Raw genomic sequence first — 18,233 nt, 5'->3', positions numbered from 1 at the left:
AAATGTCTACCTCTTTGGCGGGGGTACTGCCTGATGAGATGCGTGACACTGTTGCCTCGCAGCTAGCTACCCTGGAATCTATCTCAACCTCCTTGATGCGATTGACATCTTACACCTCCAAGGGAGCAGCTCGAGCAGCCGCATCAGGCATCGTCATGAGACGGCATGCTTGGATGTGTTTGTGTGATTTCGCAGACCCCTTTAAATCTTCCTTCGTCAACGTGCCTGTCGAGTCTTCACTCTTTGGTCCCAAAGTACGAGACACACTATCACGAAGTGAGAAAGATGGCAAGACCTTGTCTGCTGTGGGCATACGTTTTTCCACCCCCCAGAGATCCTATTCCAGGAACCAGAGGGGAGGGAAATTGTGGTTCAAAAAGTCCCAAGGATCTTTTTGTGACACTGGTGGTGAGCAATCCCCCCGGGGCAGACGGGGCAACTCCTCTGGAAGACGCCCCATTTGGGGCAGAGGGGGTCCGTCTAACCAGGGCGCTAGAGATTCCTTCTCTGGCCAATCCTACCAGCGCTACTGAGCAGCAGCCCGATTGCTTTCCTCTGGAAGCAGTCGGGGATCATTTTTCTCTGCACCTACCAGCCTGGCAACTTATTACTACTGATGTATGGGTGCAGAGAATAATATCCAGAAGCTACCATATCCCATTCGATCTTACTCCCAGACCCGTCTAATGAATCCCAGATGTTCCACCCAATCAGAGGAAGGTAGCAGCCTTAGAAATCGAAAAACTGCTAAGAAAACGAGTCATCCAGCCAGTCCCACCAGACCAGAGAGGATCTGGCTTCTACTTGAGGTTCTTTTTAGTGCCAAAAAAAGGCAGGGGACTGGAGACCAATCCTGGATCTCAGCCTATTGAACAAATTTATAAAGCCTTAAAAATTCCAGATGGTCATGGCACAGTCCATCCTCCTCTTTCTAGCGAAGGTCAACTGGATGTGCTCTATAGATCTCCAGGATGCATATTACGACATAAAGATGGACCAGCACTCCCGGAGATTTCTCCGCTTACAGCTGGGAGCCAATCACTACCAGTTCAGAGTACTGCCATTCGGTCTCTCGACAGCCCCCCAAGTGTTCACCAAATGTATGGCTGTTGTAGTAGCTCATCCTCGACAAGGATTCCAGGTGTTTCCATATCTAGACGATTGGCTCCTTACCGCCATGACCAGGAATGTTCTCATCCACAACCTCTCTTCCACTCAAGACTTTGCTCTTCGCTTAGGGATTACGATCAACAAGGACAAATCTGAAATGTCCCCAACAAAACATTGAAATTTATTGGAGCGGTCTTCGACGCAACATCCTGTCAAGCTTCCCTCCCTCCTCACAGGCCCTCAAATATAAGAAGCCAAGTTCAAGTACTTCTCCTACAAACCTTTGTACCAGCATGCCTTGTACTTCAACTTCTGGGCTGTATGGCAGCAACCATTACCTTAGTTCCACTGGCGAGATTGCACATGAGACTAGTACAGTGGCTCCTTTCATCACGATGGTCAATCTTAACCCATCTTCTTGACCACTTGGTATGCCTTACACCTCTATGCAAGAAAGAAATGCTTTGGTGGATGAAGCCAGAATCATATCTTTGGTATCGACTGTTCTGCCTCCCCCAGCCCAGGCCACGGTGACCATGGTCACTTTCCTACTGGGGGAGGGGGGGGCATTTCCAGGGAAAGACAGTCCAAGGCATTGAAGGCAGTTCTCTTAGCGTTGCAAGTGTTCCATACATCCCTCCCTTCCAAGGCCCATTGCAATTCAGTCGGACAACATGTCAGTCGTCTGGTATATAAACAAACAAGGCGGAACCAGGTCTTACCCCCTGTGTCGGGAAGCCATGAGAATTTGGCACTGGGCGATACCTTCCTAGTGCATTCTTATAGCAACGCACATTCCTGGGAGTTCCAACCTTATTGCGGACAACCTGAGCAGGAACATTCCGATGCCTCACGAGTGGTCCCTCAGTCCTGTAATAGCGGATCGGATCTTCTGCCGTTGTGGCAGGCCTTGCTGCGACTTGTTTGCTTCTCCTCTAAACAACAAATGCAGAAGCTACTTTTCCCTGATCCTCCCTCAGGGGGAGTCAGCGAGGGATGCTCTAAAGCACGGTTGGCCCCCGGGTCTACTGTATGCCTTTCCCTCATTTCCCCTCATCCCGAAATTCCTCCAGAAAGCACAAAGGTTGAGAAGCAAAGTGATCCTCATTGCCCCTTATTGGCCCCATCAAGTCTGGTTCCCTTTCCTATGGCCTCATCTGATTCACAGCCCGTGGGTCCTGTATCAATCCCAAGGTCTGCTGTCTCACCCTCAGGGACTGATTCACCCCAATCTCCACAGCCTCAAGCTCACAGCTTGGTTTCTCCACTTCCGATGATTGCCAGGCTGCCTGATATTTCATCTCCTGTCCGTGAGATTCTTCTGGCTTCACACAAACCTTCCACCAGGTAAATTTATTCTAGTAAGTGGGCTAGGTTCTCTACATGGGCCAAAGATCAGGGCATAGACCCTTTCTGTATGCTTATTCAGAAGATCCTACAGTACCTAACTACTCTTCTACATGCAGGAGCTTCAGCATCGACAGTTACTGTACATTTAGCAGCTATTGCAAATTTTCACAATGGATTCAATAATTCTTCTGTTATATCACACCATCTGTGCAAAACTTTCTTGAAAGGAGTATTACATGTTAAACCTCCTGTCAAGCCTCCCATAGAGCCTTGGGACTTGACTTTGGTACTTCAGTTGTTAACAAGTCCTCCTTTTGAACCTTCTAATTCATGTGATATAAAATTTTTGTCTTGGAAGACTCTACTCTTAGTAGCCCTTACCTCAGCGAGAAGAGTATCTGAGTTGCAGGCCTTGAGTGTCAAGAGACCTTACTTGAATTTCCACAGGGATAGAGTGTCCCTACATACTGACAGTCTTTCTTGCCCAAGGTCATTTCTGGATTTTCAATTAACCAATCTATTGACCTGCCAGTTTTCTTCCCTCAGCATTCTAACAGAGGGGAGTATCGTTTACATACCCTTGATGTTCATAGGCAGCTTCATTTTTATTTGGACAGAGCTAAATTTTTCAGAAAAATGGATCAATTGTTTGTGGCCTTTTCAGGACCCAGATTGGGTAAACCTGTCTCCAAAGTAACTCTATCCTCCTGGCTTAGAAACATCATTACCTTTATCTGCCATCAGAATAAACTGTCTCTACCTTCCAGAGTAAAGGCTTACTCCACTAGATCGATGGCTACTTCTGTGGCTTTTCATTCCAGAGCCTCTATGGATGATATCTGCGCAGCAGCCACTTGGGCAAGACCTCATACCTTTATCACTCATTACAAATTGGATTTGGCCTCCAGGAGACGAGCATTTTTTGGTTCTATGGTGCTCAGGAATATTCTTCCTTAGGGCCACCCAGGACTCAGGTAGCTGGGGACTCGGTCCTATCAGTAAGGAATGAATAAAGATTTACAACATCAGATAAAGAAGTTGCGTCTTACCATAACATTCCGTCTGTGTTGTAGATCTTTATTCATTACTTCCAACCCTCCTTCCCCCTGCCTGGACTACTGGTGGACTTTAGGATCTCCTGGTTAAGGCATTTGCTCAGACAGAGCCTCTGTTTTATTATCTCTGTAATATAAGGGCAGGCAAACTCGATCTGAAGAGACTATGAGAGGGGCATTATGGGTAGGTCTTAGCTGAGAATTTTTGGCTGGTGCGAGCTTGGAAATGGCCGTGTTGGTTTCGAGGATGGAACCGACGTCCTATCAGTAATGAATGAATAAAGATCTACAACACAGATGGAACGTTATGGTAAGACATAACTTATTTTTACTACAGTGAAATGCTCGTGAAACCCTGCATTTAATACCAACATGTAAAAGACTACATCTTGAGACTTAAAAAAAGTCAAGCAGGTGGAAAAACAGCTAGTAACCAAAAGAACACACTGCAGCTTCCAGTAACTCCCAACAAAAACTTTAATCTGAGTTTAGCACTTTTTTCCTTACAGTAAATAGACTTCTTCACATCTAGAAACATGCTACATCGAACCATCTTTTAAACACCTTAAACGAACACTTGGTACCACTATTATTAATGCAGTTAGACGTAACAAGTTGCAAAGTCGCACTTCTCTTAAAATTGATGTTTTGATGGACATGCGCAATAAGAAATATAAAAATTGGCTCCATATTGAAATTTCAGCACTCAAAATGCCGAGTGCTGAAAAGCCAAAAAAAAGACTGAAAACCCGGAGAAGAGTGAATCTCGTAAATCTTTCTTCTTATAATTTTTTTTTTTTTTTTTGCAAGCTCCACCCATCCCCAAACTTGTATATACCAACTCCAAGGTCACCATACCTCGGAGAAAAAGGAATATTCCAAGAAATGTCATTTCAGACATAGTATATGTAAGTCCATTCTTTCAGCCATTCAGTCTTTGCATTTCGGGACTCGCTATAGCAGGTTCCGACATTTCAAATGGTTACCATAAAAATTATTATACCTTAGCTGCCCTGAACTTAAAAACACTATTAAATGACAAGTCTTTACTGATTCCTGGATTTACACAGGAATTTAGGTTGAGTTGTTATATTAACTTACAATATTCAGTTTTTTTTCATGCCAGTAACTCCACTTCTGGGCTTTTTTCTACCTTCTCCACAACAGAAAAAAAAAATTTATTAAATTGTATACAGTCCAAAGAGTGATCTGCCAAAGTATTATTTTTATATTTCATCTCTTGATATCATATATGTTTGCTCATATGTTCACGTAGTGTCTTTTCTGTCTTACTTATGTAGTATGTGGGACAGGTCTGACACAGTGCTGTATATATTAAACCTCTTGTATTGCAGTTATAATGTTTTTAAGCTTTATAATTTTACCACAAATACTCATTTATTCACCTAACTTTGTAAAATGACAGTACATACAGGTTCTATATTTAAAGGCACCGACCCTTTTCTTATTAGGTTGCACTGCACTGTTACTGTTATACTCTTAATATATTTTTTAAATTCAGACCCTTTCTGTAAGTACTAGTAGGATGGGGCCCAGTCCAACTTTCTAAGTTAGGGCCAATGGAGAAAGTTTCACAGGTTCTTCTAATAATATGAACAATTTTAAAACTGTGCATGCTTCATGTTAAAGCAATTCCTCTAAAAAAATTAAACATCACTTAGTGTTCTATTAAGTATATGTTATAGTGAGCATAGTGCATGCTTGCTGACACCCATGTAGCTACCAGCAACCTAAGAGAATAGAACACTCCTTGATGCATATTTCAACCATTGTGAGAGTTATAGGTTCATGAAAATCACATTCTGCTTCTAGCTGTAGCTATCACTTGATCCTAACTGTTTAAGCAACAATGGAGTTCTTACTTAAAGCTAGTAAGGAACTGTCTTAGTCTTAAAAACTGTATATTTGTAATTTCAAAATACTGCAAACACATTGAGTTGGTAGGGTGCTTTCCATGCATCACTCAGCATAAGGCAAGTAAGAATACATCAGCAGAGTACTAGCATATGGGAATGAATGAATATGCTTGTTAAATGTTTATTCTGCAGTGGTTTCAAACATTAGAAGCATACTTTTCAATTTTTTTTGCTCATGAGTCAGGGACAAAATTACAACATAGTGGTAGCATAATAACATTTTAATCATACTGTTCGTTACCAGTCAGAATATTTCTCTGATGCTTGCCAGTTGATTGACCTTCTTTTCTTTAACTCTAACCATAACTAATAAATTGTTTTAACCCTTAGCCTGCATTTCAAGAGTGCATATTTTCTAGTGGTTTTACTAGCCCCCCCCCCCCCCCCCCCTTGGCAATTACTGTACACTGCCTTGTGCATAGTGTTTGCTTACAGACTTGCTAACTGCCTTAAACTCCTGCCTGCACTGATAGTCCAGGAGTAATCTTCAGTTATGCAAATCCTGTGCCTAATCATTGTCACTTGTCAGTCATTTGGCTTGCTTTAGGTACCCAGTCTTTCGTTCATGAACTGTAATTATTAAACGCCACAGATTTTGCTAAGATGCTGTTTCCATCCACTATGCTTTCTCAGCCTGAAGATCTAAATCTGGTGTCCCTTTCAGCAACTTCTCTAATCAGTCTTTTATTAGCCTTACTGACCCCCAGCCTTTTACTCCTTCTCATAAGTTAGTGATTCTATATTTTCTCTTTGTTGCCTGTTGTCTAAATCTACCTGCTTTACTTATCAAACACTCCACATTTTGTATGGCTTCCAGCACACCCATCTGATTTGAATTAAAGATGCTGTTAAAGCAGCCTTGAGGCACCTTGACTGTACTTTGGAAGGTCCCATTTTTTTCATTCTTGTTTCTTGCTGTACTAAAGCCACTCCATGTTTCTTCTTATTGATGCCACTGTCTATCTCAATGCCCAAATGTCACACATAATATAATCCAATTTTCCAATAATAATCTCAGGTTTATCCATCATTTTCACACCAGTCAGCTTGAAATTCTACCACAAGATGCTTGGAAAGCCTGCAAATAATGGGCTGTCAAAATCAGACTTTGCAACTATTTAAAGCACAAAAATTAAAGCTAACTAGCACTACCAATTGAAAGCATGAGAATAAAGCTGTTGACTCATTTTTGGTGCACAGCACCCCTCCCAAGCCTCCACCTGTCGTTCACCACCATATAAGATGAGGGGGGATGGTAGAAGCACATCTCTAGCTCTCATCCTTGGTGGTACCTCCCAAGGTTCCTGTAGCACCCTGCCCCCAGTTGATTGTCTAGAACCTGAGTTTGTCCAGACTGATCACAGGAACTGGTGGTCAGTGTACTCACCTGTTAACAGATCAGTGGTGCTCAGGACAAGGACTTTCCCCTTCAAATGACACACCTGGTCTGGTTGGGCTGACAAGTTGCTGTTGAGGAGGATTTTTCTGGTTGTACTGTGCCAGCATTTATTTATTGGGTCCTAGACATCAAGCAGATGTGTGATGTCTGGTGAGCACTTGAGTCCATGTGTGAGAATGCACCCACAGTGAGTTTATTCTTAAGTCCCTGACAGACCTGTTACCACAATACTTTTTTCCTTTGGCTTGCACATAGTGAAACACTGGTTCTAAATCCTACCAGTAAGTCATACTCTCACCTTTCACATGATCTGTGGGTAGTGGGGGCCTCAATACTGCATTTAGCTGTTGCCCCTCTGATGAGTTGGAAGATCCTGGAGCCATTGTCTCTGAGGCAGATAAGGAAAATTAATCTACTCCCACTACAACTCATCTTCAGATGACCCCCCCCCCCCATATTTGGGGAGGCCCTCACACTTATGAGGAACAGCTTGGATGCTGTTTTCTTGCTCCAAAATTCCTAGCAGTGTTTCTTGAGAAGAAGCCTGAAGAACCAAGGATTCTCCCTCCTCCAGAGCCATTCATTAAGGATGGTGACAAAGCAGTTTGGAGGCACTATGACTGGTTTATCAGGTCTCAAAAAAGATGAATAGATACCCTGTACAAGTCCCTGTCTGAGATTGTTGCACAACTGATCAGTTATGCTAAGGTTGACTCTTTTGTTATCTCTTCATACCAACATTTGTCCCACAGACTAAAACATTTTGCCACCTGACAGATTACGGCTTTGAACAGGTTTGGCAAGAGAGTATAATTTTCTGTCATATTGTGGTATAGAACCTTCTATTGTTAATCGTCTCAACAAAGGTCTTGAATAGGTTCATGGACCTCCCAGAGTCTAAGCTTAAGGAATATGTTCCTGAGTCTCTGAGGCTTCTGCATAGGGATATGGTATTTCCTACTGTAATGCTTGTGTTGATACTCTGGCTAGTATTTCAGGGTTAGTTGTATGCCTATATGCAAGGCACCATGGCTAAATTTGTCTTCATTGAAAGAGACACTCAGGATGAAGATCATTGTGGATGTCCATTTCTTGAGGGAGATGTGGTTTGACCAGCCTATCCAAGACCAGGTTGATGACCTTCTTTGCCAGATAAAGGCCTTCATCTCTGTGGTGGGTATTTATGATTCCCCTTGCGTGGCAACTCCAGAAGAGGGAAGAGGCTTTCCTGACACTTGAGGAATACCCCTAACCATCATGCTTTGTTGTCCATCTATTGCTGGCTAATTCATCCAAAAAGTCAACCCTTTCATGTAGAAAACTGTGCTTCATCAGATCCTTAAATCACAATGAAATGCATAAATCATAAATACTTATTTTCAGCCTATCAAGATTGAGCTAAAAGCAATTAAACAATTAAGACAATTGACAAATCACATTAAAAACATTAAAATCATCTCATTTTCTTAAGGCGCTGTGCATCCAATACCGGCTTGATACAAATATTATTATTAAGACCTGGATGAACATGTGCTTGCATCCTTAAAATTCACTTGAGCTCTATTTGCTCCAAGTAATTGTTATTGTCACCCCTCTTGTATTTTTAAAAACTTGTTGCAGTACTCTAAAACTAAAACTATGCGTTGGAAAATCTACAATATGCTTGGCTAAGGCATTATTCTTGTTCTTCATATCATACAGATGTTTATATATCCTATCTTTCAAACGTTTCAACGTCTTACTAATGTAGAAACATTCACAGCCATTACAAGTAGCCAAATATACTAAATTACTTGTATTGCAAGAGTCATAAAATCTGGGTTTAAAATTAAAATTCATGGTGGGATGTGTATAACATTGTATCTTACTTATCACTCTGCACATCCTACAATTCATACATGGAAACGTGCCTAGTCTGTGCCAGTGTTCATGCTTCGGTTGTCTATCATTACATAGTAATTGTTTCAAATTTTGATTGTTCCTATAGGTAAACCCAGGTGTATCACCTATAATCTTAGTAGTCACTCTGCTGTCAAAAGATGCCAATTCTTCTTTATTATATTGCACATAACATTACTATCATTGGCATATTTACTAATAAAGGGAACAACCCCATCTTGGTATTTCTTAGTAGCTTTGTATGAAGACAGACTAGTTCCAGACCTTGAATCACTAACCTCTTTGCTTCCAAAGACCTCATCCCTTATTTTGCCAATATTAGATTTATTGTATCCCCTAGCTATAAACAAGTGTTCAAGATTATTCACTTCATTTTCCAAATCTTGTTTATCCACAGAAATCCTCTTAACCCTACTAAACTGACCTCTTGTTATATTGGGGAACACATATCTGGGGTGCATATTGCTATACTCTGTTTCGAAAACCATACTGGTGTAATGGCCTGCATGATTGTAGCAGTATGCACCCCGCTGAATCATACACCAGTGCACTGTACGAACACGTACACAAATGCATGGATCTTGCCATACCCAATAGAACCAAGATGCTCTCCTCCAAAAAAAAGAAGCCAATTTGGTGGTCCCCTGCCATAAACAAACTCTACAACAGAAGGAGGAAACTGAAGCAGAGTAAGGTAAAGTCCCAAGACTGGAAAATCTCCCTTATCACCTGCAACAAAAAGATTAGATCCCTCATCAAATCCTCTAAAGCTAGCTATGAAAACAGAATTGCAGCAGATAGTAAAGACAACCACAAGGCCTTCCATAGTTATGTAAAGAATCTCCATGGCAATACCTAGATTTGCTCTGAGTTACTGCACAATGGTACCTCCTATACCAAGCCAACAGATATTGCCAATATACTGTCCGACAGATTAAGTGCCAACTTTACTCTCCACTCAAAGGACCAATCACAATACCAGTAGATTGCCAGACACCCAGTATTACTGCTGCACAGGTTAAAACAGCACTGTCCAAGGCCAAGAATACAGCTTCTATGGGACCTGACAATATCCCTGGCTGTGTTGTTGAACTGGCACCTCACCTGTGTGCCCTGTCTAATCACAGCCTTACGTCAGGCTTTGTTCCTACCAAATGGCGCACTGCTACAGTCATCCCTCTCCACAAAGGAGGAGCGATTACAGACTCTGGGAACTATCACCCCATTAGCCTGACGAGTCTGCTATGCAAAGTTATGGAATGCATGGTCATGGACCTAATAAACAAGGATATAGGGAATCTCCATACTCTGGATCCCACACAGTTTGGTTTTGTGAAGGGTAGGTCATGCCTGCTGAACTTGGCCAACTTTTTTGAGTCAGTCACCACAGCTGTGGATGAAGGCAGGGTGGTTCATACAGCCTACCTTGATCTGGCCAAGGGCTTTGATACCATTCCCCACTCAAGAATCATGTAAAAACTCACTAAGCTAGGCGTCCACCCCTATATCAGTAGGTGGGTTGCAAACTGGCTCACAGATAGAACCCCCACAGTGTGAAAGTGGCTGATTTCAGACTAGTAATGAGTGGAGTCCCACAGGGTTCGGTCCTGGGCCTCTTCTGTTTGGTATCTACTTCTCTGAAGTCCAGGCCAACACAAAGGGACTCTGGCTGACAAAGTTCACAGACGATTGCAAGTTGGCAGCTATTATTAACTCTCCAAGTGATGTTGACATCATACAGAAAGGCCTCACCGAGACCAACGACTTGTGTCAGAACCATGGCTTTAAGCTCAATACCAAAAAATGTGTCGCCATCCCTGTGAATATAGGTGAAGGCTGCCAACCTAGCCAGATAGAATTTTGTAGATAATTCTGTCAGTTGTAAATATTAATATAAGCCGCAGGCTTGTTCTCTTAACTGGGAAAAAATGGTGTTAAATGTGGAACTGCAAAAATGTGACAACAGTGCACTCCGCTGTAACAAAGCTGACAAGTCAATTCTTTTATGTCAAAACTCTGAGCTGATATGTCTGGATGAAGGAGTTTTGCCTATTGTTTTGAGGCCGGAGTTAATGGCTAGAATTTTCATGTATAATTTCTTTTATTGCTCTGGCTCCTGACCAGCTGCAAGATCAAAGGGGCCATTAACCTCTGAGAGTCTGTTAGCCTGGGAACCAAAAAGAAATTATGTAATCTGAAATGAATCAGTGGTACTGTGTTATCAATTTAAGGAGACAAAGAATGAGAGCATGAGAGCATTTTTCTTGAGAAGATCCAACTCAGCACTGCCTGTGTCTGGATGTAAGTAGGATTTTAGAACTGTGTTTCCTCTTAGAAATAGCTAGGAAATAGGAAAATTAGACTAGTTTGTTTTTCTGTGATGTCAGAACTTTTCTACAGTATTATTTTAAGTATTTCTCTGTGATCTTGACTGGCACTTTGTAGTTAGAAGTATTGTCTTGTGTTTTTATTATTAATTATTAAATATTTTAAACCTTTCAACTGTGGCTGTTTTGTGTAGAGATAATTTAAGCTCTAAGAGTACATTGCATGTATATAGTGATACTGTATCAAGTCACTCCAGATAAGTCTTGACTGTTCATTCGCACTTACCATTTGGATAATAATATTGCACAGTAATAATTAGACACCCTTTTCATAAGGGCCTTTGAGTAGCTGATAAATATTAGCTGGGTGGTGACAGTGATTTCTACCGTATATTCTGGGTAAAGGGCCACAGCTGGAGAACTTGTGCCAGCCTGTGGTTGTATAAACTCTTATCTCAAAGTGTGTGTGTGTGTGTGTCAGCTACATGGGCAGGGACATGGAGCACTGGGTGCTGGAGGTTTTAGCTTGCCCACTAGGCTGAGATCTGGACCCTATAGCTGTCCCAGTGGAGAGTCTTATTGGGGACCTGGCGAGAAAGGGAGAAACCAGCCCCAGACTGACTGTGATCTTTGTGTGCTCTTAAGGGAAATTTTACTTTACTGTGTGTATTTATTATCCTTTCCCTATATGGAGGCCCCTCATTGGTGTTAGTGGTGAGGATTGAGGCTCCTTGATTGCTGGGCCAATGCACAGGCATCACAGCCCCCCTTGGGAAAAACCTGGTTCCCTTGAATTACCACATTGATGGTAGTCCACTGAACACAGAAGGCATTATAAGAGATCTGGGAACATAGGTTGACAGCAACCCGTCTTTTGACCACCAGAATGCCACTGTGGTCAGAAAGTCCTTCTATGTGGCACATTCATTACTAATCTAAAGAAAATCCAATCCCTTTGCACCACACGCTCCAGAGACCTCATCCTCATTACCACAATCAATAGAACATGCTGGACGGACAGGTTCATAACCCAGAGACTGCCCATGCTCTGGAATAGACTTCCCGTACAGGTCAAGCAGAGCACCTCACTGGCCCTCTTCAAGAGAAATCTTGATGAGTGGATGGGGAATAGAAAATTCACCCCGGGGATCACTCCAGTGGCTGTACTGGACAGAGGCACTGGGAACTAAGATCGGGTGGCACGATGCCAGGGTAATCCTATGGGCTAGGCTTTTAAAGGCTGAAGAGCCATTAGCCTAGTACACACCTATCAACCTAAGACACTTCCTCTGCTTAGTGTACCACATAAACAATATTTCAGCTTAAACCTAATTAATAATTCACTGATGTATAATGATGTTTTTGTGCACGAAGTGCATAGATGTGGGGACTTGTATAGTACTGGAACACAACCAGTTCTATTCTTGCATAGACTTTGAACCTTTGCCACTAACTTCAGCAGTCAGTAGGTCAGATCCTGAGGTGGTTTTCTAACCTTTTGCAATTTTGTCAGTTGTGACATTAATTCTTGGGTCACTGTCCTGTCTCTCACACACACACACACACACACACACACACACACACACACACACACACACACACACACACACACTCTCTCTCTCTCTCTCTCTCACACACACACAAACACTGTTCTTTGCGACCAGCTCTTGTGTAGAATTGGGAAAACAATTCACGACTGAAAACTGACTGATGTTCATTATTTGGCACATCTGCACAGACACTACTTCAACCTGTAGAATAAATATTCTCTCTCACACTATGGAGAGTCAGATGCCATAGTCCTTGCTGAACTAGGTCTCAGCTGGTTGGAATATCTCCTGTACAAAATCACTACCCCCAGGAGTTGAAGTTATTTGATCTCAATGTGATACTAGACCTCTTTTTACCACATTGGTTCCTTTGGTCTGCCCTGGTAGTATCCCAGGGAAACACCAATTCACTGTTGAATGACGTGTCCCTTGTATACTTGCCATGCTGATATTTTCGCATATGCTTTTTGTTTCTGATAGTCAACATAAGACTTGGTTTTATCAAATCCGTTGCGATCCTTACATTTATAAGTGAGAACATTTGTGAAGATGTCTGCCATTAGTGCATTGCAGAGCTCTGTTTCAACAAAAAAGGTTCTTCGTTTTCCAGCATATTATGCTTTCACACCTGACTTCAGGGTTTGTACAAATAACTGAAAGTCATTGCTGGATGCCCTGGTGCCTTAGTGGAAGAAATTCTTTTAATTTTGCTTGGCAAAACTGCATCTTCAACTTCAATTTTATTTGATGTTTATTTCCTAAGTACTTGCATAGAAATTAAAGTGAAGGATTAGACCAAATTAAAGTGAAGGATTAGACCATAATGCAATGAGATACAAAAAGAATATTGTAAATAATCAATTATTCAAAGTAGATATATTTCAAGTGTAAAATAGAAAGTACACTGATGGCAAACACAAATGAAAACAATAAAACGAACTATAAAATATGAATTGATTGATCTAAAATTATATACAACATGTAGTCATCCAAGTAGATCTTCTCTCATTCTCACCAGATTTAAGCATCAGCTTGAGGAAATAATTCAAGCTTGAGATTCAAAACAGCTGCATGGCTGTGGAATCCAGCCCTGTTAAGCCACAACATACACAGTTTCAGGCAACCCACTACCAGAAGATGAAATTAATATGCCTACAGTGTCCCAATTTTGCTCTGTTTGTGGCTGTACATGAACACTAACAAAATGTCCAGCTGCAGAGTCCATAACAAAAAAAAAGAGGTTAATGTGGAATGTTGAGCCAAATACACAGAAACTTACTGCCTTTTTCGGAACAATTCACCCCTCCACAAACTGCCAATAAGTAAATTGCAGCTGCTCATATTCCAAGAAGTACTTTTTACTGTTGGAAGTTCAAGTGGAAACAGATAAAGATTGCCCCCAGAACAGCAAACTGTACAGAACATCAGCAGTTTAAGGATTAATCAGAAAACTGCAGCAACATTGTCAAAAGGTCATGGCATCAGTCAGTGACCATCTACAATAGAACCTTTAAGACCACGCCAGGCAGTATCATGATGAAACAGTGCAGCAAACCAGAGATACTAAGTGAAGATGGGGGAATGCCAAAAACTCTGTGCAAATTGTTTTTCCATTCTGTTTTCCCAGTCCTTTCTAACTTAACAGTTATCATGCAATATTTTTTTTGCAATACTAATTATCCCCATTTTAACAAGAACTTTTATTCTAGATTTAACTAGAAACTGTACCAGAGCTGATCTTTCACTTAGCCCTCCCCTGTTCTTTTCTCTATGCCTGTACTCTCTTATGAATTCCTGCCGGAGAAGGCAGCTCCTAATCTGCAGTCCAGACTTCTGCTTAGCCTTATCCCACTGTATTATCTTTCCATCTCAAATTATTTGCTCCCACTACCTTGGTTCCTTTGCTAATTTCTCCTGTAACTTCTGGCTCCCTCTTATCTATTTTCTATACCCCTACTACCAGACATATGTGTTGGTAAAGTATCGTTTCTCCATTCCTGCACTGACTTAGTTCTTAGAATACCTTAAGTTAATTTGTCAGTGTAATTTTCTGTATAATTGTTTTGCTTAAGGACTTGCATCCAAAATTCTAATCTATCTTTATCTCTTGAACTACCCCATTACATCATCCTTTTCCACTTTGATTTATAACTTTCTGCTTGAGTTATCTATATGATCCTTAAATATGATGGTGTAAACTAGCCCTTCAGATCTGGTAATCTTAAACCACCTTGTTCTCTGGAGTAGATCAGCTTATCCCACATAGCCCTTGCCCCCTTCCCTTCCCAAATATGTTCCTTTGGCTTCCTATTAGTAATCATCCTTAACTTCTCATTTGGTTGACAAAAAATTTGCCTTACCTGTATATAACATTAAGGGGGCTAAAAATGTTTTCACTGCTTGTATTTTACTGTCATAGCCATAATCATGAACTTCCATTTTCTCAGTTTTTGTATTATCTTTTGTTTAGTTCCTTCTCACGTATACTTAGTTGATGTAACAGAGTTCTTTTAATCCATTCACTTAAGTACTTCATGTTTTATCCAAGACTTGCAGGGGTATAGAACTGTGGGTAACTAGCTTTTCAGAAAAAAAGGGGAAAAGAACATTACATTTATTTTAATTATTTCAGTTCTGCTTAAATATTTAAGTTGGACTTAGTGACCTGTATGGTAATAATACTTCAAACTTTTCTGCTGTATTCCATCTGTTTGCATTTTAAAATTTGTTTTGGGACCTTAGCCTTGTATTTTTATTAACAATTGTAGGAAGAGTGTTTTTCTGCATTATTCTGTGCTTCTATTTCCACAAGTAGAATTACTTGTAAAAGCTACTTGTTTGTATTCTAAATCCTGCTGGCCCATGTCTTATAATTTAATTCACAGCTGTGTCAGAACTGTGTACTCCTGTGAGCTTTTGAGTCTTTGTCATTTATTATTGCATTTTTCCATAAACGGTGCCACTGATAAATTTCTGCAGTCTGGTGCCTTAAACTATAGTTGAAGGTCAATAGTGAGAGAATTGACTCTGCTCCAGCTTGTACTTTACAGCTTTTATATTCTGCTTATCTTTTACCTGCTTAAAGTTGAATTCTATGTCTGCCCCATCCCCCACTAATACATTAAGCTAAAGTTCTTGAAAGAGCTGCAATATTGCCTTTATTATTGTGTACTTACCTGATTTGGCTTGTGGAAATACTTAGTTTAAAACTTACTTTTTTTGCTTGTATATAAGCCTTGGATTTGCACAAGTCTTGGTGAAGTTATCCAGTGCTGCTCATTGTTTTGCGACAACCCCAAAGAGTTTGAGAGATTTTGCTTGCATCTGAAGGCATCCTTGGCAAGAAAAAAAGAATTCAGTATTATTTTGCACTTGTGGTTCTTGTTTTCATTGCATTCTCAAAGATTCCTGTACTATTTATTGTTTTTCCTACACTTGCTTGGAGTTTTTAAGTTGCATTTTCCACTGTTGTAACGGCTGCTGTTCTGCATTTGTAGTACTCTAAATACACTGTCTGTACTTTTTTCAATGCTTTTAGGCATCCATTTTTTGTGGTTCCCTGACACTTTTTCTCCAGACCAGTCATTTTTCATTAAGAGGTTCAAAGTCTGCAGTCTTCTGGCAGGAGAGGGCTGATTTCACTTGTCTGAGCTGGGAATTGCTGGTGGAAACCATATTGTGTGCTTACCTGATTGGCCTGTGGGCATACATATTTTTAAACTTGCTTTTTTCTGCTTGTATATAAGTATTGCATTTGCATGAGTCTTGGCTCAGTTATCCAGAGCTGCTCATTGTTCGGCGATGATGCCAGAGAGTTGGAGAGATTTTGCTTGCATTGAAGACATCCTTGGCAAGAAAAATAAAATTAAGTATTATTTTGCACTTAACTTGTTTTTTTTCCTGCTTCTAAATAAGGCTTACATTTGCTTTGCCCAGCGGTGGTTAGTGGTGCCCTGTGTATACGCAATCATCAGAAGTTGTATTTTCCGTATAAAAATTCCTCTGAAATTTTATACACTCCTGTGCTACTCAAGCAGCAGCTAGTTTGTGCACTGAGCAACATTGCCACATTTAGTTAACCTTTGATTACATTATTACAGCACTCAAAACTATGGCTGCTCAAAGAGCAACTGCTTTGTATTCTGGCAGCATGGCTGGATAGATTAGCTGTAGATTATACTAAGTACCCATCCCTCATTCAGTTGCAAACACACCCCTTTCTTTCCCCTTGTAAAGTACATATTAAGGACCTGAAACCTTGGATAGGCAGTTTCTTGTTATCTCCGCATCTAGCTTGGTGGATATAGACATCCTGAGGTATTGTAGTAATTACCTTATCTACGCTGGCGACCATTTAATTCTAAAACAGCTGAATACAGTATATGAGAGAAGTGGTTACACAGTGTCACAGGAGGCAAGACTCACATACAGACACAAAAAACACCAATTAGATTGTCATTGACACACAGACATCACATATGGAGAGGTGCTCACATGTGACTTACCCAAAGCTCAAAGGTCTCTCAGACACAGTTCTCAGGAACTCCACATATACACAAACAAAGCAACTCCCACCACAACACATAAAGCCACATCTCATTGTGTCTCAACTACCAAGCCTATAAGGCGTAACAACACACAACCCGGTATTTTGGTCATTGGAGACTCCATGTGAAACACATTGATGTCCGTCTCACTAGACTAGATAAGAAAAAGGGTAAATTTAGTTGCCTGTCAGGGGCCAGGATTCGCCAGATCATGCAAGCACTTAGGTTGCTAAACATCAAATACTAGTATGACTCAGTCATAGCTCATGTGGGCATGAATGTCCTGAGATGTACCTTTCTATACTATGTGAAGGGAAGCATGATTGTGCTTTCAGAATATGTGTAACAGGCAGGTATGAGCCTAGCATTGAGCAGCGTTCTGCTGTCTCCAAAGATGATGCCACAATACCAACAGAAAATTATTGATTTTTAATAATTGCCTATGCTAAATAGTATTCCAAAGGGGTCCAACATTTGTCAGCCTTTGAGAACATGATTGACAGGCCATGCTGCTTTGCTAGGGATAGTCTTCACTTGTCACCACTAGGCTTTTGGATATTGGCCAAAGTATTATCCACCCCATAATGCCTTTTTTTAGGCATTGCCAAACAGACAAACCTTCCAACCTAGCAAAATCTACACAGGATATGCTAAAGGTATTACTGCTCAATGCTAGGATTCTTAACAAGAACCTACACTCCCTGGAAGCACTCCTCATCTTGGAGAATGCTGATGTCTGTTTAGTTACTGAAACATGGTTCAAAGTCATGGGAAGCACCCCGGCAGTGCATGGTTGTAATGCCTGTCACACATTCCGACCACCCACTGCACATGAAAGGGCAAATGGTGGAGATGTATCCATCTACAGAAAAGATAAGTACATCTCAAGACTGGTCAAACAATGTGATATGCTGGAGCTACTCCATGTCCAACTAACCATAGGAAAAATGCATTGCCATATCCTTGCTAGCTACAGGTCCCTGACCATGAACCAGGAAACTCATACATCATACCTGAATTTAAATAGAATCAATTACCATTCAGCCCAGTACCATAGTC

At 41.1% G+C, this 18,233-nt stretch overlaps 1 protein-coding gene across 1 annotated transcript in view; it reads left to right on the top strand.

Annotated features, from left to right (window-relative positions):
- Window positions 1-18,233, top strand: part of ZNF148 (zinc finger protein 148) — a 1,243,505-nt gene that overhangs the window by 549,454 nt on the left and 675,818 nt on the right. The gene's annotated exons all lie outside the window — the stretch shown is intronic.

Source organism: Protopterus annectens, chromosome 6.part0 (genome assembly GCF_019279795.1).
Source record: "Protopterus annectens isolate FY-2018-M chromosome 6.part0, PAN1.0, whole genome shotgun sequence".
NCBI classification, from domain to species: Eukaryota; Metazoa; Chordata; order Ceratodontiformes; family Protopteridae; genus Protopterus; species Protopterus annectens.
Note: the sequence above shows the minus strand (reverse complement) of the source record. Positions and strands in the feature narration are given on the sequence as shown.